Here is a 21176-nt window from a genome sequence, read left to right as displayed (position 1 = left end):
CCTGCACCTCCTGAGGTGGCATCTCAATGGTTCACAAGATTTTTTGCAAGCTACTTAGAATGTTGGTGACAACTGGAAGTAAAACTTATAAAGATTTTCTGACATCAGATATTTCTATTCACATAACATTCACTTTGGAAAAATCGTGTCAAATCAAAACAAGGTCGTACTATGGGGAGTTGGGGAAGAGTAAAGCGGAATCTGAATTGCTTCCCTTACCTCTACGGCTTCTCGTTATCCCTACATTCATCCTTCCAAGTGGAGAAATATGGAAAAAATAGTGTTTTCAAACCGCACGTTACTGCCCCTTGATGATGTCATCAATAGTTACCAGACATTTATGTTAGCGCATAGTTGCCAGCGCTTGGAAAATACTTAACAATTTCGGTTTTATAACTTTAAAAAGTCATGCAAAAACAAACACTCAATAATAAAGTTTAAATGTAATCTTCAGTGCTTCAGAGCACACCCAAAAATATTTCTCTTTCAAGTCATAGTGCAACGCCAATCACCTTACCAGCGGAGGGATACCCAACCCCAAAGTTGCTACTGTTCCTCCTTAAAAAACATTTTCAGACTCCACTAATGCTCTAAATACCCCTACAATTAGAGCAATAGGAAGGAGCCAGAGGGGTAGGGAAGGAATTCAGATTTGGCCTGTTGCATAATGATGCGAGAAAAAGGTTAGAGAGATAAGTCAGGTTCACTAGAGCTGGGTGTCATCTGCTACACAGATTTGCGGAAAAAACATTACCAAAAGGTAGGAAGTAAGTGATAAAAAGAAGAGGACCAAAGACAGGACCTTGGGGTACACCAGAAGAAAAAGATGAGGGCTGAGATCTAAAGGATTTATGTTGGATGAATTGGGTGCAACTTAAGAAATCGGACTGGAACCAATAGAAGGAAGTGGAGGGAATGCCGAGACACAAGAGTCTATGGATGAGGATGGAGTGAGATATGATATCAAAGACCACACTCAGATCGTGGAGGATAGAAAGGAGTCCAGGATCAGCTGCAATAAGAAGGTCATTTGCAATCCTCAGCAGAGCAGTTTTAGTGTTAGGTAAGTGACGGAAACCAGACCGAAAAGGTTCAAGATGATTTTGTTTTACATGATCATGAAGTCGGAAAGCGACTGTTTTCTCTTGTATTTCCATTAAACACTTCCTCCTCAGGTTTTCCACCACTCCATTTTTTATTTCCTTTCTCTTCCTTTCACCACCTTTTTTCTGTTTCTCCCTCTTTGAGTTGACAGCTTGTCTCTCAGGGTAGGAGGTGCTGTGTCACACCAATCGGGGAAAATGCCAATTACAAACAACGCACACACACAAAAGCACACGCACACGCATCTGTTGCAGAGGCAGTTAATGAGTCAATATGTCAACACTGCTTCAGGGCAACACAACAGCTCCTGTGGAGAACAGTTGGTGTTCATTTGGAAAGAATTCTGCAGAAAAGCTAGTGCTCGTGTGCCAACTTTAAGATGGTAGAACTGATTTCCACTATTTGGAGAAGACTGATACTTCAGTCAAATGTAGAAAATGTACAGAAAAAGGTATTTGGTGAGAGTTATTTAATAACTTTATTTTACAATCGGAAACTTAAGCAGCCAATGTGACACAACCACAACAAAAGAGAGATGATTTTATCACATCTTCAGAATTTTAAACCTTTCACTGTGTGAGAAATCTTGGCACACTTTTTGACTCTTTGCTAGATTTTACCCCACACATTAAAAGTGTCGTTAAGACAGGATTTGATCATCTTAAAAAGATTGCCAGAGTCCGCCCATTCCTCTCTCTTGCCAGCACAGAGGTGCTGATGCATGCTTTTATCTTCAGTCGTTTAGATTATTGTTATGTCCTGCTCTCTAGTTTACCCAAAAAGTCTCTTTCAAATTTACAACTATAACAGAACTCTGCAGCGCAAGTTCTGACGAGGACCAGGGGATGGGAACACATTACACCCCTTTTAAAATCGCTGCATTGGCTCCCTGTGCATTTCAGGACTGATTTTAAGATTCTTTTAATGGTTTATAAATGTTTTAATGGTCTTCGGCCTTTTTATTTAAGTGATCTACTTTTAAAGTATGAGCCCTCACGCACCCTGGGGCCCTTTGGTGCTGCCCTTTTATTTGTTCCTAAGGTGAGGACCAAAACTTATGGTGGGGCATCGTTCTGCCCTAAGAATCCTAGCCTGCCAGAGAGCCTCAGGGCCGCATAGAGGTTTTTAAGAGGCGGCTCAAGACCCACATTTTTATTGTGTTTGATTGTAGTATTTAATTTTGATTTTAGCCCCAGTGGTTCTTGTGGGGATCTTTTCTACCAGGGCTTGCCGGCTTGTTCGGTGGTTGTTGCTTTTTTAAATTTTAAAACGCTTCGAGTTGCGCAAGGTATGAGAAGCGCTTTTTTATGAATAAAGTTTGATTGATTGAGTTATGATCAAGAGGTTTTAAGCTGTTCTTGCTCATTTCATCCAACATCAAGCCCAGCTCCCAGGATGTCTGGGTGAATGGCTTGATTATTTGGAATTTTACCTAATGTCAGTTATGACACTGATGTAACATGCTCCAGTCATGTACATTAGAAAATAAAAAATCTTTGAATTGAAACTCAATGCAAGAAAAATGATTTTGTAACTTTTCTGCAGTAAATAAACAGTTATGACAGTGATTTAAAAAAAAGACTGATTGGAGGAGTGTTGCCCTTTGATGGACGGGTGACCAATGCAGGGTGTACTTCGTCCAATCACAACAGCAACTGGGATAGGCTCCAGCAACCATATAACCTGAGAAAAGGATAAAGCAAGTTTAGAGGATGGATGATTGGAGGAAAACAATGATCTCGCTGCATCAAACAACTGACAAAGGCTTGAGAACACAAAGAAAAAACAAAACAATAAGCAGCTGTGGTGATTTTAGCCATAGCCAAGAGTTATTACTTGACAGAACATAAAAATAAAGTACTGCTGCAGACTGATAATGAACTAATCTAAAAGTAAAATTGAGTGAGTAACTTAGTAAATGCAAACAAAAATAAATAAATCTACCGCTATTTGTTTATTAAAGTAAACGATTAATTTTATAAGAATACCGAGAAAACTGAGCATTACTGTAAATCTGTTGAGTTTGGATTTGTTTTGCAATCCATTTACCCTTTTTCCTTTTTTTCCCCAACGATCCTTTGTACAATGTTATTATTGCTAAATCTGTCTTTACAGTTAGTTGCACAATTTTTTAAAGGCAAATTTCTCGGATTTGCTTTCAGCAGAAAAAGTTTAAATCAACAGATTACAAAGTCTCATTGCTTTTTATTCCTGTGTTTTTTCTATGAAGATTTTTTTGTCATTTAAAAAAAATGCTGCCTGCAGCTAAAGGGAGTTATCGTGCAGAGGTAAACTCCAGAAGAGGAGACTAAACCTTTGTGAGAATATGGTATTTGCTGCATGATTTGGTTTTAATTGGTATTTCATTTAGAACAAATGTTTCTTTGTGGTATAAATAAAAATTAAGATAATAAATAAATAGATATGTTAAAATAATTTTAACTTTTGCCTAGTTGTGCAATACTCAATCCTATTCTTTGGGGGAACTGGTTTAGCAAATTTTATTTTACCCTTTTAAATTGAAATACAAGCTTTTGATCTAAAAGTCTTTAGCATTTACTGTCTATTGTACATCGATGCACATTCTTGGGAATCAAATTATTTTACATCAATAAGGAATGCAATACAATACTGGGATTGGTAACAGCAAAAAACTACCATCAATAACTATATTTATATTATTTCAACAAAATTCAAAATGTTTACCATGTGTAGGATTTTCAGGCCACAGAGACAGACAACAAACTTACAGTTTGCAATGTTTGTAAAGCAGTAAACTATAAAAAAATTATTCAAGAGACTCTGTATTCTTATAATCTAAAAGCATAAATGGTGTTGGCCATCCATCCATTTTCCTAACCCACCGAATCTCTTTTGGAGTCATGGCACTGCTGGAGCCTATCCTGGCTACTGTTGGGTGAAGGCATAGTACAACCTGGACAGTTCGCCAGTCTGCCTCAAGGATACACAACCACACTATAACTCACATTCACACCTGGGGAATTTAGCATAAAAAATGCAGCAATGCAGCAACTATGGGAGGAAACCGGAGTACCCAGAGAAAACTGCTGCATGCAAGGAGAGAACATGAAAACTCCACACAGAAGGAACACGGCTGGGATTTAAACTAAGGCCTTCTCACTGTGAGGGGATAGCATTAACCAGTATTACCACTTTGCAGCTAAAACCGATTTTTATACTGTTTATTAGAACTGGCAACACATTTGACAAAGTCAGCAAAACAGTGTGATTCTAGTTTCACAACTTCTTTGCAAGATGTAAGGCAATGCTTCTCTACTCCAGTTCAATTTTTCCAATTCATTTTCATCGTTTTCCCAACAGTTGGGCCATCTTGTTCATATTCATGCTTTTTTTTTTCTTGGAATGTGAATTTTCGTCTGTTATTTTCGGAGTGAGTCCTTACCTCTGTTAAATTCTCATGGAAGTTTGGGGGGTTACAAATGTTTCTTGTTGGAAGAATTGCCGGTGAATCACCTTATATCTAAATATTTCGGATCAATTCAAACAAGAATGTTAAAATTTGGAAAAAGAGGATGGAAACACCACCTTTATAACAAAGAAGAGTTATATATCAGCCCTGACCACCCTCATCAGCAGACTAGGTGCTGCCACAACCATCATCCTCCTGTTTCATGGTCATTCATCCCCCAAGCTCAATCTGAATACACTTCTGGATAATTGTTGCAAACTTACCATTGCAGTGTCACGATCCAATGCGCTTTTAGTAAATGGTGTTTACACTTGACTGTTACTACCCGATACTGGTGCATGTACTCTCAGTTCAAAGAGGCTTGGTGTGTAATGTAAAAGCAGTACAAATTTGGCAAATCTTGCTTCAGGCTTTTTTTTTCACAGCTCTATGCTAATACATAAAAGATTTGGCATCATGTAACCCTCCTGCTATCTTAGGCACTTTAACATTGGGAGTTGGGTCATCTAGACCGACTAGACCAGGGGTCGGGAACCTTTTTGGCCGAGAGAGCCATAAACGCCACATATTTTTAAATGTAATTTCGAAAGAGCCATACAATAATGTAGTGTCCCTTTCCTACACTGAGGCACGGAGACTTAACCTCATTTAAGGTTCTTTATTCTGGTTACTGCAGACCACAACAAACGCCGAACAATTAATTCAGCAACTCCTGAGTCTCTCCCGCCGAGACGAGAGAGAGCGCTTCTACCAACTTCATATTCCCCTGCTCCCGCTCCAGCCCCTCCCATTTCCCTTATTTGGCCCATAGCTGAACCCCATTGGTCCAAATTACCTAACAACAGGCTGAGCGACAGAACTGAGAGCCAATCAGATCTCTGCATGATGCGTTCAAAGAACTCCAGAACTTTTATGCGGCCCAACAGCCAAGTTGAACTCAGTCCGCGACAATATTTTTAAAACTAAATATACAAATGAATGTGTGCATTTGATTTAATTTCAACATTTTTACAGTACAATAAGTCTGTGGATTCTTTTGAATAACATTGTTATGCTGTTGCTGATAAATGATGAGTATTTCTCGTGGTAGTTTTGCTGATGGTCTAGTCTGGTTGATACGTGGGGAGTTTCTGCTTCATGCAGGCGTTGAAACTTTAAACGTGATCTCAGGTTGGTCTGAATGTTCTGTAGATGTGAGACAGACTGATCACATGCAGACATGGAGCCAAACACACACTCACACGCTGCAGTGAGTGACGGGCAGCGGGTTTTACGTTTTTACAATCCCTGCGCGATTCACCTGCTGCCTGTCCCCACAACACCTCAGCCCCACCCTCTGCTTTCTTCTTCACACCTCCCGTCCCCGCAACTGCGCGCTCTTTCTCAGAGACGGGAGCGCGCAGTTTTAGGCACGTCAATTCACAGGTTTCCGGCTGGTACAAACTCTGTGAAATAATAGATAATAGTAAACTGATGGTGCTGGCACAGTTTTTTCTCTCCAAGCACCGCTACTACTGCGCGCCTCTGGCATCGCATCGCGCCCGAGAAGGACTGGTCTAATGAAAAAAAAAAGTATAATTAAAGATTTGTCTGCGAGCCACATGTGACCATCAAAAGAGCCATATATGGCTCGCGAGCCATAGGTTCCCGACCCCTGGACTAGACAGTGCGCTAAACCTTCTTACTTCAATGATTTGTGATCTTCACTGGTGTCCATGGATTACAAGAAATCTTTCCACCTTTATCCACCTTTGTCATGGTAGGGAGAACACGTCAATGTAAGAGTGGGGTCATCTAAGATAGCACAAGGGATAATCACAGCTGGGCACAAGCCGCTAAAATTGATTTCTCCTCCAACTTCCAAATGCTTGGCACGTCCGTGGTTTCAAACGTCACTACTACCAAGGCCGAGTCCCTGATTTGTCGAACTGGTTTACCTTTTGACACACGATAAATGGCTGCGCATTTTGTACGTAGAGCCCGAAAACGAACTTGAAGTCCCACTCCAACTATATCCTTATCTATTGTCAACTTGTTCCCAGTGGTCTTCTAATTGTAATTGTGCAGTTTTGGGAAAAAATAAAAAAAAAACAGTGTTATCTTTTAAGACATTTTCTGCATCGCAGAAAGGAGCTGATAACCATAGCAATATTAAAGCTATGCAGCTGTACTTTTTTTGGCTAGATGGTAGCTCAGATAAGGAAAATAAAGACGTAAACTAATTTATTTGTCTGCAAGTGGAGGATTTAAAATTGGAGCAGGAAGACTTTGTCCAGCTAGCTGCTTCGTCAAAAATTGAAGCGTTTTTCAACCCAAAGGTTTTTATATGCTCCATTTCCATCATAGTTTGAATAAAGAAATCATCAGAAATCCTGTTTTAATCTTAAATTATCTAATAACTGTCCTCCATAATAAGAAATTGCTACAAGAACCTGTTAAAAAAAACAACACAATTTTCATTGGAGTAGGTCTTTAAAAACCTGGGTAGCGATGCATGAGTGTGTGAGTATTGAAAAAGGTGCATGTACATGCTTTTACAAAGACTTTTCATTGGAAGAGGTTGCTTGAATGCTCATTTTCAGAGCCCAGTGTGAACGTAGCATCACTCTGACTTTGCAGAATTTTTTGTCTCTTCTGAGTATTCTCCTGTAGGAGAAACATCAAAGAAGGATTCACCTATTTTTTACCAGACCTGTCTCTTTATGTTGCTCCTGTATCTTTCAAAATGTGAATGTTTTTGTCTCTTTTCATTTGATGGTCAACAGATTTTATTTCATTTCACATCAAATTCAGGTTTTTTAACTTTGTGGGTTTGTTGTTTCTTGCACTCACTTGTTAAAAGTGTAGTGTCTTTCATCTCAAGGACACTACACTTTGTCCTCAATACGTCTGATGGGTATAATGTCCAGTACAAGTAATTTAACTTAACTATAGCAAAAAGAAAAGGGTTTTAAAGAATTAAGAGCTGTAAGAACCATGAAGGACATGATCTGTGTTCTTCAAAAACAGGTAATCTGTTTGGATATAAAAGAGGCCAAAGTCACTTCTTCACTCTGTGACCTGTAGCTCCCGAGGCCAGACAGGAAATGCTCAGTAAACACGCGAAGGGGGAGCAGGACAGTAGATAATATCTGAGGCTGATTCAATCACAGCACCGTGGGAAACAAACACACACTCACCCACACAAACAGCCACTTTGCCTTAAAGACAACAACATAAAATGAGGTATCTAAGTGGTCACTTCCATGGAAACTCTGGCCGCCGCCCAAGTCAAAATTCTGGTTAGATGTGAACTTTTACCTCACTTTTTGTGAACTCATATACATAAACTATGCAATTAGCAAATACATGTTAGCATGAGTTTTATTGGACCCCCAAGGCCTACCCCGACTCTGCATGTGGTCCCGAATGAGAAAGTAGACGACAAAAACACACTTCAGATGCACACGCGCTCTGTCAACAGCTCTCTTCAGATGGCAAAACATTTCTTCACTGTCTCCACATGAAATTTTCCGACCTCCTCTTAGCGTTGATTGATGCGGCCATGGAGCCAGTCGGCGCTGTGCGTCGGAAGTGTTTGCAGGGTTTTATGCACGTTGTGTTTGGACTGCAGTCTCTTGTTAACGTCGGCCTGCCTACAAACACACTGACATGTGATTTATGGAAATGAGCCATGGAGGAAGCGTGGTGGGATAAATCAAATGCACTCAACCTGTGTTATGTATGCTTCCCAAAGAGTGTGTGCGTGAGAAAGAAAAAAGAAGGTTAAAGAGAAAATGTTAATAAAACGGGACAGAGGGAAAGTTTGGAAGATTCATGAGCTTTTACTTCTTTTGATGTTCAGCAAGGCAGCAAAGTGGGGGGAGAAGGAGACTATAAATCTAAAGGTAGATTGAATTGAGACTAAAGTGGCTCTGAAATATTACTGGCAGATGTTTTTCAAGAGAACTGTCAAAAAAAAAACTAACGAAACTTTGTCTTACAGCACAGCACTTTCCGTTTCTGCTTCCCCCTGTTCATGATAGCCCGGGACCAGAGCCATGTCCCACCAAATGTTTCCTGTGGAATTACATCATTCCGGTTTCATTTTGTGTTAACAACCAAACTCAGAGTAAACAGAAAAACACATTGTCATCAGATATGAAAAGCCTGACTAACTTGGAATGTGTGGCATTACAAGTTGAGTTAAGGCTTTGCATAGTCACAGAGAAAATGGTCAAACACAGGTCCTGTCACCCAACTAACTTAAACCCTCAGTAGTTTCATTAATAAAATGTATGTGAAGGTTTCCAAAATTTCAAGCTTTGAAATGTTTTTTTAAACAAATATGACAAGAGTTATGACATATTATTGTTATACTCCCTGGAATAAATCCTTGGAAAATTGTATAGTTTAATGGAGGTTTAACTGTTTTGACCTTGTATTTGTTTTATTCAAAAAAATGCTTTTCGTGAGAAATTAACATTATAATACAATTAAAATAGATCAATTTAGCAATTGATTCATTGATTTTGCAATTGATTGCATGTTATAGGCTCTTTATATTAGATTCAATTTATTTTAATTTATATAGCCTTAAATTTACTACTGGGAACTGATGTTTTTGGACAGTTTCAGATTTATAGTGGAATTGTTGTGTAATATAATGTAAAAGAAATAAGTAAGGTTTTACTAAAGAGATGTATATCAAAAATAGTTTTAACCCTTTAAATGGCTGCTCAACCACGTGAAGCACGTTTAAAAATCATGTTAATAAAAGTTTCAGTCGATCATCTGATCGATCACCTTTGATCCATTTCCAAAGTGTTCACAGTGGTCTTTTAATGACAATTCTGCGTTTTTAAGCCAAAATAAAAACAAAGTAAATTTTTTCTTCAGAGCTGCAGTAGTTCATTAGAAATTTGCCTCTGAGTTGTGGGTGGGACTGTTGGCAAGGAAAAAGCCTGCCCTCATTTCCCATCAACCCTTTGTTTACACTCTCTCCCTCTAGCTTACAGCCTCTCACAAGTCCAATGTAACATTGCCGATGCAACAAAAATGGGTAGCAATATTGGAGCCATATAGCCGCAAAGTTTTGATCCAGATGCCAGCTCAGATGAGGAAAACAAAGACATACATGGATCTGGTTGTCTACAACGTGATGCATCGTAATGGAGGGGAGCAGGGAGCTCTTGGCTTGACGTAGTAACTTCTACGTCACACCTACAAGGTTTTTCCAGCGGCAGTTTTTTGTCTACTCCTGATTCACAAGGATCTGAATAAAGAAATTCTCAGAAACAAAAATTTATTACATGTCGTCTTCCATGAAAAAATGCTTCAAAAACATGTTAAAAACACCAAAAACACAATCTTTATCAGAGTGGATCTTAAAGACTTATTATGAGAAATTGAATAATTTCCCACAGCACATCTGACAATCTCTCACGGCACACTAGTGCAACGCGGCACACTGGTAAAAAATCAGTGTATTAATCTATTGCGTCCCTAGGTAATGTGAAAAACATGAATTTAAATTTTACACATCATAAACAACATGTTTATTGGTCAGGACTTGGAGCATTTTTTATTGCTTTACTTCCTTTGTTGCCAGCAGAGAGACAGCCATCAGTTTTTCCATTTCTTTTCAGCACTTCATTTCAACTATAAGTAACATATTTGTTGTTGTAACTGTCCAGAAAGTTCACATCCTTTCTTAGGATTAGGACTAAAGCATTGCCGGAATTATGTGTTTATAAAGTGCAGTTTATTGCACTCCCACGGGGTAATTAAAATCCACTTCTGATACATAAACAGAGTCCAAGATCTTCATCAAATACTTTTGCTTTCCTTTTTCTTGTTTTATTTATTTTAAAACTGTTTATAACTTTTACTGCTTTTTCTGAGCCAACCCCCTTACATGTAAGAGGATCACTCAACCTGTTAAGTCTTCATTTTTTAGAAAGCAAGGCCCCTTAGTTTAGCTGCTTCTCCTCCCCACTATGGATCAGCGATCTGACTATTATCTTCTTAGCCAAGGAAATCTCATGTAACCAAATGCTAAGGGTCGCCCACCAGCACATGCTGAGGTAAGTGCGTGCTTGTTTTCCATGGGAAGATGCCGATAGTCCCTCTGACCTTGCAGGTTTAGGCTCTTGGTCGGGTATTAGTAGGATAATATCACACCAAAGGTTGAGAAGGATGACCTCAATCACCCGGCAAACTGTCCTACAAACCCACTGACCCTTCCTCAACCAGATTAGAAAGGCTGAGCAGGGCAATGGCTGAAAGGGTGCAACACATCGATGCTCGTATATGAGGACCTTTGGTCCTTTTTTTATATCTTTTACTCCTTGGACCACATCAATTTGCAACTACCCAGTGTGAGTGTTCATTTGCATTTCTGTAACAAATAATTAACCTTTAAGAAAGAGGCAGATACTAAATTCTGAATAGAAAACTATTGCATAAGATGACTCAATATTAGATAGCCACATACAGCATACAATAGAAATATATTACCTTGTATTTATTTTTTTGTTCTCATGGAAAAAAGGGATTTGCTGCCAAAAAGCAACCACTGTTGCACATCTATTTAATGCGTTTTTCATGCAACTGCTTTGACATATTTCTGGGAAAATCAAACATGACAATTCAGAACTACTGTGTATTCTTAATCTAATGTAAAAATTAAAACACTTTAGACAAATTGATAGAAACTGTAAAATGGGCATGGTCTTGTTTTTTGCCTTGGAGGCGGGGTCACTCGTCATGAGCATCCTTTTACAATGCCCCGCGACAGGTTATTGTGTCAGGATCAGAGGAGAAACTCTGTGAACTACCGGTGACCATCAAAAGAAGGTAAATCCAAAATAACTCCCCAGTGATCCACCTAATAGGAAAGCCATCCTGATCGCTTTATGCATATTAAAGGATTTTACATTGAAATCTCTCTGGAGAAAGGAAAACACTTTCTCCTTTCCCACATGGAAATGCTGAGACGTCCTGAAGAAATGAAGTAAAGATTCAAAGCCAAGACATTAATGTGTGAGGGAGGTCATCAATGTTATCGTCTGCTTCTAGTTTTATTTATTTTTTTCCTTTGTTGGTTACATGTTGCCGTGTGTATTAGCCACAAAACATAGTTCTGTGATTTCTCACTCTTTTTAAAAAAATAAAATATGTTAAGATTATTTATTTTATAGGTTATACAAATAAGATAAACTGAGTTATAAGTCAATCTCTCCTCGTGTTCCAAACAGGAAGCACTTGCAACTCCCATAGACTTCTGTTAAAGTATATGTCATTATTTTTGCCAGAATAACTATTTTTGCTCTGATATCTTTTATGAACATTTTCTGGCTGGTCCTAATTTTCTTTTCATTATATTTTTTTATTTAGTGGAAAGTATTTGTGTTATAAACTGACTAATCAGATGACTCAAATAATGTATGTGGTTCCTGCTGACCCCCCATGTCAAACATTGTACACTGTTTTGGACCAGTCACGGCTGATCAACAATGTCTGGCCCTGAATTGATTTCATTTAGATGGAGCAGGAAGTGAATGTTTTTCTATGGGTGACGTCACACTCGCGCCGTCCAGTTCTCATTTACAGTCCATGAGAAAATTGCACAAACCTTATAACTTTGCATGTATAAAAAACTTTCATTTGCAATAGATTTGCTTGAGAGTCTCTTTCCATCCATCCATCTTCCACTCCTGTTTAGTCCTGCACAGGGCCACTGGGGTTGCTGGAGCCTATCCCAGCTCCTTTAGGATGTAGGTGTCATATACCCTGGACAGGTTGTCAGTCTATTGCAGAGCCCCAATCCCTCTGCTTAGAATAACTACTAGACTTTTGAAGTGGGAAGGAGCCACACCAGGAGAAAGGGGAAAATGGGTGAACATGCAAACTCAGCACAGGAAGCACCAGCTGGAATTTGAACCAGTGATGCCTCATTTGTCAGGATGCTTCTAACAAGTTCAGCCATCCATATGGCTTCTTTCTCTGTTCTTAGGGTACTTGCATTCTTTGTCTTTTTTGTTTTATTGAAAAGAGTTAAATTTTTACAGAGATGTATGTTTAAGCTGCTTTACTGCACAGTTATTTTAAATAGTCATTTACAAAAGTTTGTTCTGTTTTGTTGGTGGAAGTAAAGTGCAAAAAACTTCATCTGAGGTAAAGGACGTAATGCAAGAATTTGAAATATTTCTTGATTTTTCTGTGAAATGTGTTCTTTGTACATTTTCCCCCTTCATACGTGTGTGTGTGTGTGTGTGTGTGTGTGTGTGTGTGCACCGTAATCGTGTGTCCAGCAGGGTTTAATCAGGGAAGACCTTGTCCAGGACAAATTTGTGGCCCCCGGCCTCCTAATTCATCCTCAGTCTGCTGGCCTTGGGCCACTAATGAAACCCACCAAGGTTAACCAGATACAATTACACACACATACACACTCACTTCCTCCTGCACATCTTCAGCTCAAATTTTGTTCCCATCACTTCTGTCTCTGACTTACAGTCTTCTGCCTTTTAGACAAGTAGAAAAGCGAAAAACCTCACGTCAACTTTTGAGTCCACCTGAAACCTTAAACTAAACTAAAAGCAAGCATGGTGGTGAGGGGTTTGATGGTTTGTGTTTTTTAGAGAGTCAACCATCATCTTTTCTTTGTTGAAACGTCTTCTCTCAGCAAGAAGCTGGAGAAGGTGGTGAGGAAGGCCAGCTCTGTTCTAAGGGTTGCCGCTTGAGTCAGTGCAGAAGGAGGATGGTAGCCAAGCTATCATCCTTGATGAAGAGCTCTGCTAGCTGTAAGCAGCTCCTTCAGCGACAGACTCATACACCCCAGGTGTCATTCCTACCTGCTGCTGTGAGACTCCACAACCAAAGCTGCTTCCAATGATCCCACCGGAAATGTGTTATCGCAGTCACTTTGCTCTTTGCTCTATGTCACTTTAAAATATGTTGTTGTTGTGCAATTTTTAATTACATTATTATAACCACTGATGAAATGTCCTTTTTTATTTTTCGCTCACACTGTAAGTTTTTGTAAATTTGTGACACGTTTAGGGTGTAAGTACCCTAAGGGAGGAATGAAGAATAGGTACAGGGGAAGGGGTAAAGCAGAAAATGGAGTGAGACAAAGTTGGGAATGAAGAACTGACCAAAAGGTTGAGTGAGGAAGTAACAAAGATAGAAGGAGAGAGGAAGAAGGATAAGAAGAAGTTGACTCCAGGAAAGGGGAGGGAGTGTGAGCTGCTTACTAAAAGCAAAACGCGCAGACTCAGAAGTGCAAATACTCACATCCTCATTAATTAGATTTCATTAGTGATCATCAGATGCGACTAATCAGGGGGTTGTTGCATTTAGAGGTGGTGGAGGCCGTTTGAGTCTGTGTGTGTGTGTGTGTGTGTGCATGTGTGAGCGTGTGTATTAGCCTGTTAGGGTTCAGCTGAGTGTGGCTGCATCAGAGCCCTAATCAGACACCGTCACACACACAAACAGAAGCACACAGATCTCATCAGCCGATGCAATCTGTCTAGATACCACAGGTCGTCAGTTCAACAGCAATATGCTCACATGTGTGTGTGTGTGTGGCATAGATCTGGGTGTAAGGGGAAGGGGCGCGACCTTGTGTAAATGACAGCTCTAATACAGAGAAGACATACATCATTTCTGCTGCTGAACAGTATTTTTAACCAGGTTGTTCTGTCTCTGTGATGAAGGGAGAGCTGGGGCAGATGTTTGTATTGGACAGAAAAGGCAGTTCACTCCATTCAAACCAGGCAGGACTGGGAAGCAGGAAAGCCTCACTGGTCCAGAATTCATGTCCAAACAAGTTTAAGTGATTTCTAATTGGTGTCCGTATAGCATACATATGTAACACTTTGTTGGTTTGTATCCCACCCTGTATACGCTTATGCATATGTCACACATCCTATAAACTTTTGAAGCTCCTTAATTAAAAGCTTTTTTTTTTATCCTTGTGCATTTAATTGAACAATGTAAGCCTTATTCAGAAAATCCTAGAAGAAAACTCTAGTTTACCCAGAAATGTAAGTACTGGCTCACTCAGGATCAACCAAATGGACAAAAGAAGAAATTATGGAGAACACAATAGAACAAAAATTTGATACAAATTACTCAACAATACAAAGATTCCTTGGCTTGTTAAACTGAAGCTAAGCTTGTTGACACATCTGCCACTAGCGGTCTTCTTTTCGTGCAAACATACCATTTTCCAGCATCTCAATGCAAAACCTGATGTTTCGAGATCAAATTTTAGTGACTGTTAGTGGAGAGAAAACATGCTTCAACTCCTCATTTCTGCAAATGATTTGGCAATCAGATAAATATACTTAATTTTTAATGTCCTGTTTGAAAGTAAGAGCGCTTTTCATGTCAGAGTTTAAACATTGATCAAACTAGGTCTTTGTTGAAATAAATGTAAATTAAAATTAAATTAAAGGTGAGCGAGAAATCCTTTTTTTATCCTGTCTGTCTGTTAACCACAGGTAAATAACAGGAGCATATTTGAGAGGTTGGATTTGGAATTGGTTTATTTCACGCTATCGAAAAATAAAAAAAAATAAAAAAAAAGGCAACATAAATATCTATACAGAGTTTATCAAACTTACGATTAATAGTCACGAGTTGATGGAAAATATGCTCATATAGTCATAATTAAATTATAATTACTCCTAATTATAAATATAGATATTAGGGCTTACACACATAGTACAAAACACATTTAAACCGTTCAATATTAGGTTTGTCAAATTTTATTGATTGCTTGTAAAGGAGTGGAAGGAAGTGAACCTGTATAACCTCACCCCTATGCTTTACTTAATTTTTTATTTTTATTACATAATTATCATTATTGGGGTCTTAGTTATTTATTTAAACAACAGTGAAATAAAACCACAAAAAAGAAACCTAATCACAGCAGCTTTTTATCTTACCAATCTTGTTGATCTAGAAAGTTTCGTCTAAACTTCTGGTTTACAAAGTTTTCCTGCACATGTGGCTTTGTGTTACTTTTGATTTAGAAGCACTCTTTTCATGTTATCAGAACCACAACGAAAGTGGATAAAAGATTTGATGAGGGCTTAAAATTCCAAATGGTTCAACGGCGAGATTGTTGCTGAAGCTCCCTGATGCCAGGAGGCCAAAAATGAAAAACAAGATTCTCACAAACACTTTAACTTTAGTAAACACTACTGGTTTTTTAACTATTTGTTTTGTGTTGTGTAAATGTAAAATTCTGAAAAAAACTATGGCTACGCTGGTTTATTGTTCTTGCAATGATCCCACTTAGAGTCCTGGAAACATACATTTAATCGTTTTCAGATGATACATCCACTGTGCATGCTGTTTTCAGTCGACACAAGTATCGTCTCTCAGATGTCTTGTCAGCTGTCTCACATCTCAAGACTACAACAAATACCAGAGGAGGCACGGATTCAAACACTCATAAGCAGGTGTACACTCCTCCACAAGCATCTCACAAGTTAATACACATCAAGCCTAATTTATACACTAATACAAGCACAGAGATGGCAGCCGGCTCCTTTTACAAACGCACAAAGGCAGCTCACGCTCGCCACGCTCCAGGATCGATTCCCAGAGCAGCTGTGGCTTCAGACAGGTGTGTGTCTGTCTGTGCAGATCTTTTCCTTTCACACTTAGGACAGAGACAATAACTGAGCTCTCATTCTCTTCTCTGCATTTCAGTCTCTCCATCCAGGATTTTCTTTCTCAAGTAATAAAAGGCATTCATTAACTTCTTCAGACAGGAAAACGTGAGGGAGAATGTGTTTTTTTACCCCTCAGAATTGTTTTGTTCCTTTAAAAAATCAATTAACTACAAAAGAACTTTTTTTTAGAACATTTTTTCGGCATTTGTGGTAATCCAAAATTGCAAAATTTCCTCAAATTGCATTACATTTTATGTTTTCTGTGCTCCTTTTATAAACTTTTTATTATTATGTATTTATTTGTTTATTTATTTTGTCAAGCTGCCAGGTTTGTCAAGTCGTCGCTCAAGATTATATTTCAGCTCCAACAGAAAACATGACAAGGAAAACACATCAGTGAAAACCGATCAGTGTCTTCATGCTTTAAACAGCTCCAGCGTCCACACCTGCCCCCCTTTACCTTGACTTGTGTATTCAGTTGCAGTCTTTTACTGCCTGTAAAAGCAGCATGAAGACCGCCGTCACCTTTGACCCTCGCGGTAGGACAGGAATAGAGACACGGGCAGGGATCGCATACCCCGTCCTTTGTCATCCTGTCTGCAAGTTCATGGATGTGCTTGTTAAACTGAAGAACAGCGGTGGAACCATCACTTTAAAAATACTTTATCTACTTTTTTTTAACTCAAACCTAAAGAACAGCTTTTACAAAGCTACTATAAAACAAAATATTTTACTGATTAATAATTTAGACGCGTCACAATTCCCTTTGATGAAGATTGTTGTTTACAATTTTTTGAAATGCTGAAACCTGTTACCTATAGGTCATTCCTGCCACACATTGATGTGTTAGATGAATACTTGACAAACAACAAAAAGCCTTTAGTAATCCTTGTGCTATCCTAGGCACTTTAACATTGGGAGTTGGGTCATCTAGACCCACTAGACAGTGCGCTGAACCTTTTTTCTTCAATGATTTGTGAACCTCACTGGTGTCCATGGATTACATGAAATCTTTCCACCTTTATCCACCTTTGTCATGGTAGGGAGAACACGTCAATGTAAGGGTGGGGTCATCTAAGATAGCACAAGTGTTAAATTAAGCACTAAAGTTTATAAGGAAAAAAATACATCTGTACACACCTGTAGAATACTATACCTCAATGCACATTATAAACTGTTAGAAAAACAGTCAAAGCAGATTCTGTTTACTAGATGTGATTTTCACCATTTGATATTGGTTATGCACCTTTTCAAATTCTTAGCTGTTGCTTGGACTTTCAAAATTATTTTAAGTTTTTTAAATCCATGATTTCTTTTAAGTATGGGGATATAAGTGATAAAAACAAATGTCTCTGGTTGTCTGGATCCAGTCTTTTGTCAATTCCTAGAGACAAAACCAAACACGGTCATTGACTACATTCAGCTTCTATGCGCCACATATCTGAAACCGACTTTCAGAAAGCCTTAGATCAGGTAAAAACACTCTTTAACACACTTTATTTTAATCCAGGTTAAAAAACCAACCTGTTCTACGCTGCATGTGATTAGTTTTTATTCAAAGTTCCCACTCTGATCTCCTTTTGATCTATTGTAAAAGCGTTCCCAGTGGTCAAGATTATCCTGGTTTTAGACAAAATCTAAAGAATATGTCTTTGTCCAGGATATAGTTTCTGCAGGGCGACAGTAGATCACTAAAAATTCACGTCTGAGTTGTGGGTTGGACCATTGATGGGCCCCCATCCCGTCCCCGTTGCTGAGGGCTCTCTGTTTACATGCTCTACCAGTGGCTTACAGCCCATCACAAACTTACATTCATTTCATTTAAGATTTCTTCACTTTCTTACTTCAATGATCACTCCTTTAATATAAATGTTACTTTTAATGTTTTGTGTCAAGCACTGTGAATTGTCTACATACACGAAATGTGCGACACAAATAAAGTTGCCTACATAATGTGATCGACACACGCTGGTTTTTGCCACTGTGAGCGTGCAAAGCAGGTGATCATGGTGTGAGATCAGTGAAGGTGCTTTGGTGTTAAGTCCAGAGCAGGCGGGTGTGAAAGCTGATCTGCACTGTGGCTGATTGAAGGAGAGAGGATTGAAAATCAACAGCAGCGGAGCTTTCGCTGTAACGACTAACACTGAGTGTGTGGCAAAAGAGCTGCTATAAAAAGACCAAAGGTACTGAACACAAAGAGTGAGTGGGGGACAGAAAACAACAATAGCTGATACTCTAAAACTCACACCAGGGCGCACTTTGACCCTGTCAGCTGCCATCCAGCTTGCTTTGGGCTTCTTGCAGCACGACAGGTGAGCAAGCTAACGGGCAGCCGCCTGGGATAACTGAAACGCTTTGCATTTCACAAACGCACACTCACCCACACCGACAAAGAGTTTTTGGTGCAGTTATATATACATGCATACACACAGGCACAAGGCCAGAGCTGGGCTGAGGCCAACACAAACACACACATACACACTTCACTCCACTCCCCGGATTCCACTGTCTGTCAGTTGGGTAATTAAAAGGCTTGCACCTCCTTGTCACTCTCACTGTTATACTGAGGCTTCACAAAGTTCAAAACTAAAACAGAAACCTATGAAATATAAACAGATTTGAAGTGACAGCTGTAAGAACAAGGTGTAAAAGGGTACTAACTAGTACTTTTTAGTAAATAGAGATTGCTAATTACACAATTTAGGTCTAACAGGCAACAACTTGCACAAGATATTTGATTTACTGGCACATATTTTCTAGAGGTTGTTTTTTATCCATATTTCAAGAAATCTTTGATTGCCACAAACCAAGTACACTACTGGCAAGCAACAGAGCTGGTCTTCTCAGTGATTTCTCGGTGAAATCCGTAAGTGTGTCTGCCTTGTTGCTGAGAGGAAGTAGCACCTGGACCCTCGGATTTGTATGTTTCTGCCTGCGAAAGATGGCAAAATGATTTCTTCTCCTCAAAGAAAACTCACAACAGGCAGCAGTGAATGAATTGTTTTTTAAGTTTATTTTTTTTAAAGAAGGAAATATTTTCAAAGTTTGGTTCAGGCTAATTCACAGAGGACAGTTTCATGAATAAAACTCAAACTGTAGTTGATTTTACTTAAAAGCTGCTTGTTAAAAAATGTGAGGCGTAGGAGTCTGCTGTAAAAAAACGTGCGTGTCACACCTGTGTTTTGTAAAACAGTGTAAGGTTTTGTGTTATGATGTGGAGGATAACACTGCAATTTTTTACATTGTAAAATGGGTCTGAAGATCCTCTTACAGTTCAAGTGTCAAACTCCAGGCATTGCAGGCCAGCGTCCTACAGTCTTTATAACTTACCTGCCATTGTATCTTCTTATTGGTAAAACAAACCTGTCCAGGTAAGTAGCAACAGAAAGCGGCCTGATGTCTGGAGTCCGACATCCCTGCCCTACAATGTTCACAAAGATGGAATGGTTTAATCAGAAGCAGCAAAAAATCTCACTTTTGCAGAGAAAGCCAATAAAAAGCCACCCAACACAAAGTAAGTGGTGGGGTTGGAGGATAATGGGTTCCATATCTGCAAACCACACTCAATGAGTTGAGAAGAAGCTGAACTCATGAAAATACTAAAACTTGAATATAATTTATCTCAGTTTTTTTAATGTTGTTTCTTTGTAAGTTTCTCTTTCTCTTCATCTTGAGATTTTCTAGAATATTAACAAATTCAACAAGCAGAGCTAAACACAAGTTGGCATTTGCAACACTAGCAATTGAAAAAAAAATTGACATTTGAAAGTAAAGTCACTTCAGTAAAGGCAAAGTTAAACGGGATTTTCACCGGAGTTTGTGTTCCTGTAATCCTACAGCACAAACTTACTATAGAAAACGTTAACTAAGAGTCATTTCCCGAAAGTTTCACAAACTGCAGTTATTATATATTTCGCTGCAGTTCAGCTCTGCAAACCCTGGAGCAGATTGTGCAAAGAGGGATGATGCAAGAACTAATGAAGAACATTTCACATCTGCTGCCAGATATGCAGTAGAAGTGTCTTCATCTAGAAACACGATCATGTCCACTGTAAGAAAGACGATTACATTGCAAAAACAGACCCCAGAAATAAGTCAAAAATGATTTGAATTATAAAGATTTTCTATAAAAAAAGAAAACAAACCAGTCCATGAGGTAAGAAAAATGGTATTACCAATAATTTTTATTCTAAGACAAAAAATTCTAGTCACTAAGACTTGTATTATTAAACTAAGATTTTTTTCAATCGAAAAACAACGGCAAAATACTAATTAATTCCCTACCCCTACGGCTTCTTTGTGCCCTACCTTTAGCCCTCCAAGCTGAAGGTTATGGGAAGAAAAAGTGGCTATGCTTAAATTCCCACACTAATCCTATATTACTAAAAGTCTATTTAGTGCGGGACTATCTAGTGCTCTTGATTGTGAAAGCAATTCGCACACCATGTTCTCTCCCTTTTATTTATTTTTTTTAACAGCGAATGCGATGTCACCAATTTCATGAAGTAAGAAATCATATTGAAATGAGCATTTTAGACTGACTGGTTATTAATTCACTGTGTTTAGATGATAAAAACGTTGATGGTTTACACATTTACAAGATTTTTTTTGCAAAAAATGTTAAAAAGCAATGCATTGTTGTCTATAATTGTCAATCTAGTGAGCATCAATGCACACTGGTTTTTGCAGAGACATTTGGGCATTTTTTGGGGCACTGGATTTTAGAATTGTGGATCTGGACAACACAAATAAATGGCAAATACACTATATAGTACACTATGTGGTGAATAGTGGTGGAATTTGGATAGCCAGTGTCTTCAAATCCAGATGTTACTACCACTCAAGGACGTCATCTACGTTAGCGCATAGTTTCCGTTTTATAACTTTGCAAAGTCAAGCAAAGACAAAAACTTAGTACTTACATTTAAATGTAAACTTCTGTGCTTCAGAGC

This window comes from Oryzias latipes, chromosome 16, assembly GCF_002234675.1.
Source record: "Oryzias latipes chromosome 16, ASM223467v1".
In the NCBI taxonomy this organism is placed as follows: Eukaryota; Metazoa; Chordata; class Actinopteri; order Beloniformes; family Adrianichthyidae; genus Oryzias; species Oryzias latipes.
Note: the sequence above shows the minus strand (reverse complement) of the source record.